General features: G+C 38.6%; 1 protein-coding gene across 1 annotated transcript in view; it reads left to right on the top strand.

The window, feature by feature from the left end:
• The first annotated feature begins 324 nt into the window (after positions 1–324).
• HAPLN1 (hyaluronan and proteoglycan link protein 1) overlaps positions 325–15,064 on the top strand; it is a 73,670-nt gene continuing 58,930 nt past the window's right edge. The window contains exon 1 of the mRNA XM_007107165.2: positions 325–406. The gene's annotated coding sequence lies outside the window, so the exon portion shown is untranslated. The remainder of the gene's footprint in view (positions 407–15,064) is intronic.

Below are 15,064 nucleotides of genomic sequence, written 5' to 3'. Positions count from 1 at the left end.
GCAAAGGGCAAAGTCATCTAACAGGCTGCTGTTTCACAAGGTCTGGGCACTGAGCTGCCCCTCCTTTCCTCCCTGAAGTTTGCATGAAGTGCACGTTAGGCTGTAATTAGGGGATCTGGGAGGAGAACTTTCCTGGTGACGCTGCTTTGCTTTTCTTCTGCTCTTGGTGAGAAAGTGCCTCCTTCTTCCCAGGACCAGGACCTCTGCCATCCAGCGCCACAAAGAGACATTCTGCGCGGCGCAGGCACACACACACACACACACACACACACACACTCACACAAGCACACACACTTACCCAGAGACAAACTTAAGGTGAGGGGAAAGAGCCCTAGCTTCACTTCATCTCCAGGCTCCAACTTCAGCAGGACTTGAGAGCATCTGAACTTCTGGATTTTAGGACAAGGTAAAACTTCCATAATTTTTTTACTCTTTCTGTCAAACCTTGATACCTTTAAGATTTCAGAGAGCAATGCATATCATGATATATGTAAACATTAAAATAACTTTTATTTTAATTTTCTTTTGAGTTTAACATGACATCTCAACTTTTTTTTAAGATGCATATTGTCAGATAAAATACTGTACTGCAGTAAACAAGCTCAGTCTCGACTGGGGCAAGAATTAAGTCCAGTATCCCAGCTTTTTCTAGTGCTACTATAAATCTGGTAGATGCATGGTTTCCAAGTGGCAGCTTTTCCATCTGTATTTCAACAAACATTTTTATAACACCTGAAAAAAAGGATAGTATAGACTGAAGAAAATGCTGAGGAATGGGAATGTCCATTCCACATGTATGAGTTTTCTTTTAGAGAATATGTAAGTTTATGTGAAAAAGAAAGTTACTGTAATCATAGGTAATACCTGTTAGATTGGTAATCTTTGAGATGTTACCAGTTTTGGTCCACTCTTCTCAACTTAATTGTGAAATTAAGATCATAGAATTATGATGCTTTTCATATATAGAATGATGTTGGTAGATAATATTCATGCACTAAAAAAAAGATTTTTAAAGTCATGGTTGGTAAGATTACTTTTAAAATTTGCTTAAAGGAATTATTTGTGTTGAGACTGTTTATTTACCATCCTAAACAAATCTGAACTCCTTTGGTTTGAAATGAAGTTGTTCTCTTCCATTGACTATGACTGTTGTGGTCCAGATAAGATGGTTTATTATTTTGAACATAAGTTATTTTATTTTCATTTATCCCTGGAAAAATACACAAAGTAGCCAATACATTTGGGAGTTTTTAGGGTGGAAAGTGTTCCTGTACACATTCCAGCGTGATGTCATAAAATCAAACATACCTCTTGGAAGTTAATGGTTCTTAAGAAATAAAGCCTGTGAATTAATTTCTGAATGCAATGTAATATTTATTCATTACAAATGTAGTTTCTGGTAACCATTTCTATTTGATTATTTTAGTGTACTAAATTTGCAGTCATTTTATACACACTTTAGTGACTTAGATATTTTAATGGAATCATAAAATGGGAATATTGTTCCACCAAAAATACATCATAGTAGTTCTCTTTGGGTAACTTTTAGTGTGATATTTCTTAATCCTTACACCAGTTTTTAACTTCAGTTCCATATATTTTTATGAATAAAGAAGTTTTTCTTTCATTCAGTAAAATAGAATGTAGGCCAAATGCTGGTTGAGTATTTAAGCTTTAGCCTTTAGACACTTTGGGACTATATGTTCTTAATAATTTAATTTTTAAGCTAAGAGAATAACTACATGTTTTGGTAATCTCTTCAGGAAATTGAAAACAGCTTAAAAATGGGAAAACTAGATAAGAAGTAATTTTGTTTAAATGTAACTTAATGATCAAGAGAAACCCAACAACCTCCAGACCACTGGTCTCCAAAGTGAATGAACCTAGAGGCCAGTATCCCAAAGAGGAGTGTTCAGTGGGCTTGGGCTTTCTGTGAGAAACAAGCAAGAGGAGAACATCATGTTCTTATAAAGTGAGCCATTTATTGTCAGCTAGGCCCTGTCTCTCAGAGGAATGACTGACACTGTAATTTAGAAGAACTGAAGATACTTGCACAGAGAAGAATCGATTCATTATATCCCTAGTGGTTTCACTTCCTTTTCCTTCCTTTGGGAGCTGGTAACACATCCAGGATAAATACATTCGGCGAACTCAGAAAGATGCTTTATGAATAGATGGTCTACTTAACAGTCCTGCCTTTTAGCATCTTGGATGTGGAATGTTGGTATTTTCTGAGTAGTTGAAGAAGTCTTTGAATCTTAAGGTAGCACAACACTTCATCTTTGTAAAGATGAACAAGAGGCATATTCAGAAAATAACTCCCTTTTTCAGAAATGGTTTTCTTTTCATTTCTTTTTGCCCCATGCATGTTTTATTTTCCAGGTTACATTTTTTTTTAATAATGGTATTCCAGCAGTTAAAATTCCAGCAAAATGCAGAGCAAATTTGAAAATAACCTTTACATTATAGTCTTCTGTTACTTTTAGTTAATTTTCCGACCTCCTGTATTCCTTATTAGTAACCCTAGTTCTTAGCCTATGGTATTTAAATGTATTTAGTCTGTTATTCAAAGGTAACGATATACTGTTGGGGAAAAACTGGAATGGAAACCTGAATATTCTTAGGATTTTAATCAATAGTGTTTAAGGAGGATTAGAGGAAACAGCTGGTTAAACAAATATTAGGTGTAGAGTGGACGCGATGGTATAAATTAATAATGCAGCTCTTTATTTACACTGCGAATGGGAGGGTCTGTGACGGTTCCACGTGTGAAGCACGGTCCCTATGTGCCACCTAGTGGACAAGTCAAAGAAAGCTTTCTCACCAGCCTCTTAGTAAAAAATTCTGAGATTTCTATTTTGCTGTCATTGAACACTAACTGCAGGCCAGACGTTGGGGTAGGTGCTCAGAGTAGAAAATACAGCAGCTGACTTTTGTATAATTTAAAAATCAAGGCATCACTTAACGGTTGATTAAATTCCCGGTAGTTGCATTTAAAATCAGTTTACTCTTTACTGGGTAATTTACCATCAACTTTCTGCCTCCATGAGGATACAGTTTAATAACCGTAACTCGCTTCTAATACAGGATTGGTTTTTGGCAGAGACGTCATGACCTAGCTTAAAAAAGGGTGGGGAGAGTTTGAATCTTGAATCACTTTCTCAAATGGAAATAAATTTCTGTAAAGTTTACTGTTACTGATTTTAAGTGGGTAACTAATGATTAGCTTAAAAGGTTAGCACACTGATACTAGCACATATTATTACATATTCTTTAGATTTTTTTTTCACTAAATGCAAAAGGATAAGAGTAAAAATTGCTTTTGGGTAGTGAGGTATGTTTTACAGAATATTGCTCTCAGACACTAATGATCAGCATGTAGAACAACTTCATCTATACCTGTTGTTCATATGTAGTTTTGAAGCAGGAACATTGCTTCTAAGTCAACATGATAGAAAAAAATCTTAAGCAAGAACAATTACAAGGAAAGCCACTGTTGGAAAAAAGCATCAGGGGCTTCCCTGGTGGTGCAGTGGTTAAGAATCTGCCTGCCAATGCAGGGGACACAGGCTCGAGCCCTGGTCCTGGAAGATTCCACATGCCGCGGAGCAACTAAGCCCGTGCACCACAACTACTGAGCCTATGCTCTCGAGCCCGAGAGCCACAACTACTGAGCCCACGAACCACAACTACTGAGCCAATGTGCCACAACTACTGAAGCCTGTTTGCCTAGAGCCTGTGCTCCGCAACAAGAGAAGACACAACAATGAGAAGCCCGCGCACCGCAGCTAAGAGTAGCCCCTGCTTGCGGCAACTAGAGAAAGCCCGCACAGCAACGAAGACCCAACACAGCCATAAATAAATAAATAAATTAATTAAAAGCATCAGGATATCATAGGAGATTAATCCATCAAAATATTGCACAGAGACTTTTGAAAAACTTTTCTCTGGGAGATATATGAATTATTACTCCAATTGGTTCTTTGCAAGATACGTGACTTAATGGCAACAGTGTTCAGCACTTCAGCCTTAATCAAGACAAGTTCTGAAATTCAGATTGGAAGGAAAAATGCCTCAGTTGGGGAAAAAAAAATGATTAATTTGTTGCTTGCTGAGCTCTGAAGGTGTAATGCACAAATCGAGTTAGGCCTGCTCGTGTGGAATGCAACCTTCCTGTTGAGGGGACTTTGGTTTTGTGTACAACAGCGAGACCTACGCTGTGAAAGGAGAGCTGCTCATTAAGTCTTTCTTCATTAATGCCACAAAATTATAGCCTGACTTGATCGGAGGTAATGGCTGGCATCAACATCAACAATCATGTAAAATAAAGCATATCATCTTAATTCTTATTTCCAATGAGTTATTATCCACCAGAAACACAGCATTCTGTTAACGATTTCATCTGATCATCCTGTGATTTAGCGTGAATCATAGATTCATTTTAGTGAGAGATTGCCTAAAAGTCAGAGGTCCTCAAAGTAGAAATTTCGTCATGAATTGGAAAACCGTTACAAGAAGTTTTAACAGTTTCAGGCGACTTGACACTAGAGAAGAGCAAACTCTACAAGAGAGAACCAGCCAAGTTTTCTGAAATGGTCTGATGCTACTGGGTTCTTGGCTGTATTGCAGGAGCTCTGCATAATGGCTTTTTCCAGTGGTGGAGACCTGGAGGGGGCTTTGCTGGGGCTGAAGAGTTCTTAGCTATGTTCAGACAAAAACAGGTTTGTTTAAAATAGCAAATGTTGCTGGACTATTTTGAGCTTCTATTAATTGTTCTATAGCTCAATAGGGGATAGGGGAGTGATATCTGAGAGGGGGGTATTGCAAGAGAGCCAGGGGGCTATTTGCAAAACAAAACAAACTCACAGAGTTTTCTAAATAACCTAGAAAAATTACGGAAGTTCAGGGATAGGTCCTCAGTCTTATAAGGGCAACAGAAATTTCCCCTTTTGGCCAACCTTGCTTAACCCAAAGAGAACACAATTTACTTGATTGGTTCCAAAATTCCGATTACTATATTCCGATTCCATTTACTGTATTAAATAAAATCCAATTAAGTTAATAACATTCAATTATTTTTATGATAAATCTGGATTTTCCTCAACTTTTCACAAAGTTTTATGGATAATGTTTCAGCTGACTCTCCACCTATATGATGTGAATTTTCCTCACTTTGACTCTCTTATTTGGAATTTGGGGATCACCTCAATCAATCATTCATGCGTTCATTTGTTCATTCAACAAAAATTTATTGAACATTTGCTATTTGCCAGGCACTGTGCTAGCTCTGCGTGCTGGGCCCTTCACTTTACACCATGAAAATTGATACTAAAAAAATCAAAAAGCCTACATTGATGATAATGAATGGAAAATGTTACAAGATCCTGAGGTACATTTTAAGCGACAGAAACAACCAAAATGTTCTCGCCTCATAGTTTTTGTATTAGGAGAATTTTGAGCATGCATCTTTAAAATCATTTTCCCTTGTTTGCCATCTCCTAGCTGAGTGAGTATCATTTTCCCTTGTTTGCCATCTCCTAGCTGAGTGAGTAAGAGCTTTGTTTCTTGGTTGTGTGGGCACAGATGGGCCTGAGAGGGCAGCTCTGACACTCCAAAACCCCAGGAGGGCAAGGGTTCCAATAATCTGTCTATTTGGATGGGCAGGAAAAGCAAAAATTCATTTGCACACAGTTGCTGTCCACCAGTTGGGAACTAAAATTCAGCCTGAGCACAGAGATTTCGTGCTTACCATTTGCACCAGGCTCCATGCTAGGTGTTACAGAGTCACTGGCTCAAGGAGTTCACAAGCCAGTGGAGAAGACAGATGGACGCACCTCATGAATCACTAGTAAAATGTGCCAAGTAGGTGAAGCTGGCCTTCCTAGTATCCTGGGTCTCTTTCCGTGGCACTTAGCCAAACTCTCCACCAACCCCCGCCCCACCTCTTAAACTGAGACCCCTGCTCTCCGCTCCCTACCCCAAGAATCTGATACTTCTCTGTTTATTGATTTCTTGACTGACTGATTACACCCAAGTGTGAATGAGTTTCACTCATGCATTTACATTTCAAGCCTTTTATCTCTGTAAAGTAAATGTTTTGTTTTCTGTGAAAAGAATTTCAAGCATCTGGGGGCCTTCCCATCCTTACACCACAGTGTATAATTAAGCCGATTTAGTCCTCCATGGTCTTCAATCTGTTATCCCCATTCCATTTGTGAGGCCACAGAGATTCCCTCAAGGCCTGTTTCTAGAAATGTGCAGGACCTTGGGTCCTGCTAACCCACGGCCTGATCAACCTGTCCTTCCACCCTCCCCCCAGTGCTTTGCCCAGACACAGTCTCCCTCCCCAACCCCAAGGGGCATCCCGGCCCATCCCTTTGAACCCTCCTGTTCTCTTTGCTTGGGTCCTCTCAGCCCTTTATTACCATGCTTGGGTGGCTGCCCCTGGACAGGTAGAACACCTATAGCTTCTTATGTTCTATTGTTTGAGCCCTTATGTCACCCCAAATAGATAGACGGAGCAGTGAGAATCCACATATTCAGTCCAGAACCCCTCTAAGTCAAGGTTTTGAAGGAGGAAGACAGGGATATGCATAGGACAAGCACAGGAATTAGCCATCATGTTGAAAATATGGGTCAAAGCCAGCATCTTTTTTAAATGTGTGCTCAGGTACTTTCCAATCGGTTGCAGAGAAATTTCAACATCAATGCTAACTACAGATTCTGGAAAACTAACTGGAGGAAAAAAAAACCAAAACAGTGAAAATTTGCCTTGGCTTTTTAAACAAATGATCAGAGTCATTTGTTTAAATATTTTCCTATTTTATATTTGACATAGGGCATACGGATAATCACGTTATTAGTTGTTTCAGATTTATTTATGTTTTCTTTGATTATACTCCTTTGATTATGCCACCACTGATGCTCCTGTAAGATGCTCCTGTAATGTAAAGATGTGTTCATCACTTTTTAAATTGCTAGGACTAATGACCCAGATTGAGAGACTTGGTTTCCTTCCCCTACTTCCCTGCAGCTTAGAGAACAGTGATCTTTGACCTGCATCAGTCACCTAGCTGGGGGATATGAGTGCCTGACATTCAGTAAATGCCCTATAAATGCTTCCTGTTGTTTCCATCAGTGCCTGCCTAGTACCGTGCCGAACTTGAGGCTTGAGGGGTCTCCCCGCCTTCTCTTCCAAGTGCCTATATTTCAGATGTCTGAACACCTCCCAACCCCAGGCCATTCCCTGACTCTGCCTTTGTTTCCTTATCAGTCTTCTTCTTATCTTTCAATGTCATTACATTCATAAACTCTTCTCAGATTAAAAAATAATTATTGGTATAAAATTAATAATGTAAATAAAATTAATTGATAATTTTAATAAATCTCTAAATGTAAGGAAATTGAGACTGGAGGAAGGAAATGGGTTTAGAAAGGACATGGAACAGTATAGGCACGATCTAATAAGGATACACTGGATGGGGGAGAGAATTTGAGGATCGTGTGAATGTTTCAAGGGCAGATGATAACATGAAGAGGGCTGCAATTGACTAAGATTGGGAGTAAAGGAAGAATAAAAGTTTCTGGAGAGAACAGTGAGTCTAATATAGGAAGTGCCCATGGGACAGCCGAGAACTCGTATTAGTTAAACGTACATACTTAGATACATGGGAGAAGTCATGGCTGGAATAGATATTTGGAAGTCTTTAGTATTAAAATGGTAGTTGCAAATCATATGGAAGAGAAAGGAGTTCATTCCAAGGAAGAACAAAGGGAGAAACAGTTGACCAAGGACTAAAACCCAGGAAAAAATTGGTAAGAATGAGTTTGCCATTATTTATATATGATTTTAACTTTCATTTTATCAACAATAAATGTCCACCAAGATGAATAACATCAATGTTTTATTAATTCTTATCTCTCACAGTCTTAGTCAGTCCTCTGCACATAGAAGGTGCCAGACATGTTTGTTGAATTAAATGAAATTAAAATGGCATTTCCGAGCCTTCAGGCTCTAGTGACAGATTTTCATAATGATAACCCTGAGCATGGGTAAGCCCCCAAAATGTCTGAATTGCAGTTATTTATTCAATTTTGTCCAAAACTGAGCTAGCTTTAAATATATGTTGTTGCATTTTGTTGTTTGAAAATCAGTAATCAATGTGTGGCGTAGATAGTAATTCACCACAGTACTTGATTAATCTTAGCCCATGTTGTTTAGCTTAACATATAAATGAGTTCGCCACAGAATGTAGCCTAGTTCAAGTCCATTTATAATTCTTTTTCTGGTTCCTTGGTTCTGAAGACCTCTAAATCTTAGGTCAGATTTGGAGCCTAGAATCCCGGATTTCTCTGCAACTTGCTTTTTTTTTTTCCCCCTAGTTCTTCTCCCTCCTGTTGCCCCCTACTTGGGTTACCATGTAAACTATATTGAAGAATTGAGTAATTTTTAGTATAAGTATGTCCCAAATATTGCACGGTACATTCTTATACTAAAGAGATTATTTGTTGTTTATCTGAAGTTCAAATTTAACCGGTATCCTGTATTTTCCATTGGCTAAACCAGATAACCCTACCCACCTCCCACATTTGTGTTACTAAAGCCAAAATATGGCAAACAAGAATTTCTTCATGAGACTTCTGAATACTCCCCTTGTAAAGGCCAACAAATGAAGTTACTGAGTGAATGTTCACGAGTGAGATAAATGCATTAAAAAGATACTGTAAATAAAATTATCTGGGCTTCCCTGGTCGTGCAGTGGTTGAGAGTCCGCCTGCCGATGCAGGGGACACGGGTTCGTGCCCCGGTCCGGGAAGATCCCACATGCCGCGGAGCGGCTGGGCCCGTGAGCCATGGCCGCTGAGCCTGCGCGTCCAGAGCCTGTGCTCCTCAACGGGAGAGGCCACAGCAGTCAACGGAGGAGGCCAAAACAGTGAGACCCCCGCGTACCGAAAAAAAAAAAAAAAAAAAAAAAAAAAAATCTAACTACAATATACCAATCAAATGCAAATTTATAAAACATTTATAACTACTGTATGATATACCCTGGATACTAATAGCTATCTTAAGAATGCCATGAGTGTCTATCAGTGATGTGTCTTATGTGTTTTAGTCTATTGAAAATATTTAAATATAATGTACGTTTGAAAATAAAACTTTTTAATTTTCACATCTTCAAGTTGGCAATAATGATAAAACAAATTAATTGTTTTTAAATGAAAGAGAATACATTTAGAAAAATTTATATAATGTACAATGGCTATAAACTCTTAAATATTCTAACTACAGAATATCTGAAAAGGATCTTTTCGCTTAATTATATGTCCTATTGTAGTTGTGCTGCCACCTTGTGATGTTTTGAGATATGACCCAATTTAACTCAGTCCATTGATGTAACCGATCGACAATTTTGTCAATGTTACAATGATTCCTCACATGATTAATATTTTCCATTTCACTCAGAAACGCCACATATTTTAATACCAAGAAAGGGCCCTCAAGTATTTAATGCAAATATTTTCTAGGAGTTTAATGTATTATCTGCAAATTAGTAAATCCCTCGAGATAATCACTAAATTATAAGTCATTTGGTACTGTATTAATTTATGTTTTATGGGTGAGTATAGGTTGTATCTGCCTGTATGTTTGGTCTACTTAACCTTTTAACCTGAATTTCCTATAAACTCCTTGAACCCAACATGTCCAAAATTAAACTCATTATCTCCCTTCTACCAAGCCTGGTCCATGTCATCTCTATATAGATACCAAGACATTTCATTTATTATCCAAACCAGGACACTTTCGAAAGTGAAATGAAATGGGGTGCCTAATTACTCCAGCAAAACAGGTATAAACCAAGACTGTCTCAAGCAAACCAGTCTTCTTATATATAAGTTAAAAATCATCATAATCCCAATCACCCAAACTAGAAAATGTGGAGTCACAGACTACTGTTTCATCGAACAGACCTGGAACCTCCATCTCAGACTTCCTTCTACCTACTTGCTCCCTTTCATCTCCACTGTCCATCACACTTGTCAACATTCTCATTAGCCTTGTCCTGTTGTCTGCAGAGGGACCCAGCAGGCCCAAATCCTTTTTCAGGGTACATCTAACAGTCCCTTTCCTCCACAGCTGCTCCAAACTGCTGGCAACTGCTGGGAGAAGTCATCACCCTGCAGCATGGGGCCAGTGCACAACTTCATGGTATCTGATTTCAGCTGGATCTTTAATGCTATGTGGCCATTCTACCACATTGCTTGAAAGTTTTTGCTTCTCCAACTTCCTGCAGCAGACATCCAAGCCTCCCTAATCCTGCTAAAAAGAGAAACCATCTGTAAAGAACCCTCTCTTTGTCCTGCCACCAAAACTAGTCCCTAACACAACCTTCTTTTCCCTTCTGTTAGGAAAAACAACAACAGAGGCAAACAAGCTTTGCCTCTAAGCGTCTCAGGCAGACATTGCCCCCTGAGTTCTAGATCCCGAATCCTCCAGTCTTTTCAAAGAGATTCGCTATTAATGAGGCTTTTTCTCTCATGTATTCTTCACCCTGTCCCACTCTGGTAATTTCCTCCTATTGGCATTTGATCATGGTCAAATCTTCTGGGCCGAAAATTATAAAACATTCCCTAACCTCACATACATTCTATCTGCGCCGCTTTCTCCTTCCCCTCAGAGCCAGACTTCACCCTGAGGGCAAGGAGCACCGTGTGCTCACTCTCCACCCCTTCACCCATCCACTCCTCAGCCCACCGGCAACGTGCTTTCTCCTTGCACTCCAGTGGAACGCTCCTCACCAGGGTCACCAATGATTTGTTTACAGTATGTTTGCTGAGTGGTATTTCATGCTGGTGACCACGTTCCCTTCACAACAATCTCCACCCTTGGCTTCTGTGACAGCCACTCCCCTAGTTGCCACAGACTTCTTTGCTGACTCCATCTCAGTCTGTTTCAGGCTTCCAAGAGCCCGCCTGCCCCTTGGCAGCTCTGTACTCTAACAGCTTCCACCCAGGACACCTCACCCTACCTGTGCTCTTCCAGCTACTCCTCTGCATTACACCACTCTCACCTGTGTGCAGATGACTCCCAGAGCTTTATATCTCGCCCAGAATTTTCTCCCGAGTGTCCGGACCACAAACATCTCACAACTAGGAAGTCACCTTAACATCTCAAACTCCACAGGTCCCAAATCAACTCCTTTTCTTTCTCCTGAATTTGAACTTCCCCCAATTTTATCTAGTTTAGTAAATGGCACCATCTTCTCTTCACTCAGTTTCCAAAAACCAGAAACATGGGAATCATCATGTAGACTCTAGCCCATAAATATCTCTTAGATATATACACCCTTTTTATCTCCATTAGCATAATCCTTAATAAACCCCTAATTACCACCCTCTCTTCTCAAATTCCTGTAAACCTTACCCATTGGTCTCTGTGTCTTACTGCTTAGATTAGAAAGTCTTACTGCTTTCTAATGCATTCTCCCACATTCTCTCACACTTTCTGAAGTGTAAACGGAAAAGACTTGCCTGCTTAAATCCCTTCAATGCCTTTCTATTGCTGTGAAAATTAAGTCCAACTTCTTTAATAGGATTGGCAGGCTTCTCAGTGACCAGCTCTAGCTTACCTTTCCAGCCTCATCTCTCATCTAAAGTGACCCGGCATCCCAGCTGACAGGATCAAATGACCAGAAAAATTAAAACAGTAGAAACAGATCAATAGCTGTAAATATCAGAGTTATCAGATGCAGATTTTATGTTTAAGAAACTGGGTCCTAAGAAATTTAGCAAAGAACTGGAGACTACAAAAATATGATTCAAATGGAAACTCTAGAACTGAGAAAATGTAATAACCAAAATTAAGAACTCAATACATGAGTTTATGAAAAGTTTAGATACATTGAGGAGATGATTAGTAAACTGGAAAATAGTTCTGAAAAAATAACCAGACTGAAACCTGATAGAAAAAGGATGAAAGATACTGGAGGGGAAAAAAAGTAAAAGGTATGTGGGGTATAGACACTGGTGTCCCAGCAGGAGAGTCAGCAAGTGGGGCAGAAACAATCTCTTAGAAATAATAGCTTGTGACTGTCCATGTCAGGGATTCAAGGACCACTATAAAGCCCAACCAGATAAAAACCAGAAAATAAAAAAATGAAAAACTCACAGCCAGGCATGATATAGAAAAACTGCTGACAAAAACAAAGAGAATGTTAAAACCTTCCAGAAACAAAAGACTTCAGATAGACTAACAAATAGCAAAATTAGCTAGTTGGAAATTTTGCTTTTCTTTTCACTTTAGGAAAATGCCAAAAAATCAGTGGGTTGGCTTGATCGTCTTCTGGGTGGATCTTATCGAGTCAGCCTACTTTCTCTGAGAGCAAAGTCTTCAAGCCTAGAGGGACAGCAGTGTGGCTGGTTCCCCAAAGGAGCTGCACTGAGATAAATCTTAGTAGTGACTCAGTTCCTGCAATCTGTGCTCAGATGCTGTACAGTCCTATTGCTATCTAGGAAAATTCTGGAAGCAATTTGGGAGTCTCCTGTCTATCTTTATCACTAAGATTATTTTAGATTACAAAGAAATAAATATGATTGAGAAGTTGATGATTTATGCCGGCAACATATATATATATACACATATATATACCTATATCTATGTGTATGTGTATATATATATATATATATATATATATATATATATATACAGTAAGTCCCCTACATACAAACAAGTTCCATTCCGAGAGCACATTCATAAGTCCCATTTGTTCATAAGTCCAACAAAGTTAGCCTAGGTACCTAACCAACACAATTGGCTGTATAGTACTGTACTGTAATAGGTTTATAATACTTTTCACACAAATAATACTTAACAAACAAACACAAAAAATAAAGAAACATTTTTAATCTCACAGTACATTACCTTGAAAAGTACAGTAGTACTAGCTACATCACCGCTGCTTTTACACTTGCTTCCGGACATCCTGGGCTTAAAATAAAGACACTGTACTCCTGTACTCTATACAGTACTGTACAGTAAAGTACACAAAAGCACAACCACTTGTAGAGGATGCACACATGTGACAATGTACGCCAGACACATGAACTAACTTACATGATTGGACATGCAAACGTATGTTCTCATATTTGAAAGTTCACAACTTGAAGGTTTGTATGAGGGGCTTATGTATATTATAGCAAAGTGATTCAGTTATACATATATATATATGCTTTTTCATATTCTTTTCCATTATGGTTTATCCCAGGATATTGAATATAGCTCCCTGTGCTACACTGTAGGACCTTGTTGTTTAGCCATCCTGTATATAATAGTTTGCATCTGCTAATCTCAAACTCCCAGTCCTTCCCTCCCCCACCCCCTCCCTCCCCCTTGGCAACAACAAGTCTGTTCTCTATGTCTGGGAGTCTGGTTTATAGATAAGTTCATTTGTGTCATATTTTAGATTCCACGTATAAGTGATATCATATGGTATTTGTCTTTCTCTTTCTGACTCACTTAGTATGATCATCTCTAGGTCCATCCATGTTGCTGCAAATGGCATTATTTCATTCTTTTTTATGTATGCCAGATATTTTACAATGTTATAACTATTTGTTTAAGGCATTGAAAGACAGGTCTTGGCAGCCAAAGTAAATACAAATGTATCACAAAGATTCTGATAATTAAAAGCTCCAGAATATTTCTTTTCTCTTACCAGACATTCATGGAGTTCCACTCTTCTAATTCTTTGCTCATGCCCTCCTTTCATGTGGGCAACCATTACCACGTTATCCCTCCCACCTGAAATACGACTCCTGCTAGGATCCTTCATATAACACTTCCTCCAAGCAATTTTACATTGTACTGCTAGCTGGAATTCACTTTTCTCTAATTCTTTCTTAATATTTTATTTGTATCACCATTACTTAGCACACTTTCTATGTGTTATACTGTATTTAATTGTTGAAATGTCTTTCTTGTTAGCAGATTGTTTATCCATCTGATGTCCTAAAGAGTTCTGACCTGAAAGGTTAGATTGGGAATTGGAGTTCAAAGAACCAAATCTGTTCCAATGTTCCACCCACTCTAGGAATCCCTTGTGTAGTATAATTGACAGATGTTTGTTGATCTGCTTCAACACCTGCAGCGGCAGAAAGCACTAGTATTTCACAGGGCAATTCATTTCACTTTCAGAGGACTTACCGAAAAGTTCTGCCCGACATTGTACAAAACTGGCTTCCTTAACTTCCATCCACGTGTTCTCGTTTTGCCCTGTGAAGTTACATTGAATAAGTTTAATACCTTCCCCAGTTTATAGCTGAGCAATTTCATTCTAAATGCAAAACACTGTTATGTTCTGTAAAATTTTGTTATTTTGGGCACATCATTCCAAACGCTGCAGATCATTTTATTTCTTGCAGCTTCTAAGCCACATTTCAACTACTCTTAGTATTAGGCTTTATGGCCCTTGCGGGCTTTGAGTCTGGAAGCTCTGAAAGGAAGAACTTCATTTATATTAACGTGACTTGAAAGCAAACCTCTTGATTGATAGTGGTCACAGAATTACTGAAATGAGTAAGATAATGTCCTTGTCACTGGAAAGGTCTCCTTTTATTAAACAAATAGCCAGTGCACCAGAGAAATGGAAAATAAATGTCAATGCAGACTTGAAAACCTTTCTTTTGAAAACAGAAGGCATTGATCATCTGCACTCTTTTATTAACTTCACTTCATTACGTATTGTTACTGTTTCAAATTAATCTTCAGATAGCAGAAGGAAAACAGCATTGTACCGTCATTGAATATCTATATCCTTCAACTGTTAGGATATCAAAAACTGAAACCAAGCTTGTCTAATAGTTATGATTAGTGGTAATGCACTAATTTCCCAAAGATAAACTATGTTGAAGAATATGAGATCTAAATAGTAAAAGAAAATACCAATTTACTGTAATTGGTATAAAGCAAAATGTGACATTAATTCGTATTACTGTACATTCTTTGAAAAAATGCTTCCCTCTACTCTAATCCTCCTTGCCTGCACCAGTATTGCAGTATCCATGCTAA

Source organism: Physeter macrocephalus, chromosome 8 (genome assembly GCF_002837175.3).
Source record: "Physeter macrocephalus isolate SW-GA chromosome 8, ASM283717v5, whole genome shotgun sequence".
NCBI lineage: Eukaryota > Metazoa > Chordata > Mammalia > Artiodactyla > Physeteridae > Physeter > Physeter macrocephalus.
The sequence above is the reverse complement of the archived record's forward strand: the minus strand, read 5'-3'. Positions and strand labels throughout refer to the sequence as shown.